The sequence below is a fragment of the Elephantulus edwardii genome, unplaced genomic scaffold, assembly GCF_000299155.1.
Source record: "Elephantulus edwardii isolate Elephantulus edwardi_28Jun2011 unplaced genomic scaffold, EleEdw1.0 scaffold00009, whole genome shotgun sequence".
Classification (NCBI taxonomy): Eukaryota; Metazoa; Chordata; class Mammalia; order Macroscelidea; family Macroscelididae; genus Elephantulus; species Elephantulus edwardii.
Window position 1 is genome coordinate 6,729,045 of NW_006399759.1, and position 1,238 is coordinate 6,730,282.

The window sequence follows — 1,238 nt, forward strand, 5'->3', positions numbered from 1 at the left end:
GGGATGGGTGTGTCAGAGGCAGTGTGATTGGCACAGGATAGAGCAGGGTTTAGGGCTGTTGTACATAGGGTCGCTATGAGTCGCAAACGACTCGACGGCACACAACAAGAACAACCATAATGAATAGTTAAATGAAGAAGTTTTACTGGTTTGTGGAGCAGTAAGTCCTGAGAATTCATGATGTGCTGATTTGGCCCATGTGGGGCAAAAGTTGAGTAAGGGGACCAGCCAGTCTGAAACAAGAGGATGTATGGACTCTGAGTTGGTAGCTGATGCCTTTGTAGACCTAGCCATGCATAGCTGAGATTGTGTTGACCAGAACCCGACCAGATGAAGAGAAGATGGTTCATTCTGAGAGCTAGTGTTAATTGCTGTGACCTGATAATTTGTTCTGGACTAGACCCTTGTTTATAGATGAAGATTCAACTGTAATGGAATATTCTTCAGAGAAAAAGACATGTTTGTTTCCTAAGAGTATACTGTTTGATAAGACTGGGCAAATGAAAAGTTGGCTATTGAAACTGGAAGGATTATGATATAAAGAGGAAAGAAGCTTGCTTACATATTTTTCTAAATATAGAGGATGTTGAAGAAAACGCTGATTCTTCAGATAATGAGAAATAATGGCTAAGAAAAACCCAAAAAGTGGGCTGTGGGATTAGCCTAAAGGTTGGGGTTTTTGCGTTTTTTGTGTTTTGGGTTTTTTTAGCCATTAGTTAGTGCCCTTTGGTCTACAGCTACCTGAACTATAGACACATGGTCTTGCAAATCAACATGGTTTTGCAAATCATCAACTGCTGAAGCAGCAATGTAAAGAGAGCACTTTCCACACTAGAGGGTATGTGAAAACACCAACATGGAGTGGCAGCATGGCTGTTTTTAAGCTTCTTGTGAATCTAGCCTGGCTCATTGCTCACCAGTTTCTACAAAAAACCTGGTTTGCATACCTACAGACACAGTCACGTGAGCGGTCCAAGTCCCTGAAGGGCCTTTTAGCAAATTTCCGAACTCACAGAACATAGAGGAACCGGAGAACTGAGCCACAGATGGAGCTGTTAATAGAAAGTATACCGGCGCTGGCTGAAAATCGCCTGTGACTTCATCCATAGCCACTGGTGAGAGTCAGCGCCCAGAGCCATCAGGGGCTTTAAGCTCTTTGCCCACCGCTGTGGTGTGGACAGCTGAAACCCAGGCCCCGACAGGCACCTGGGGGGGAAAAAAACCCCAGACTCTACTTC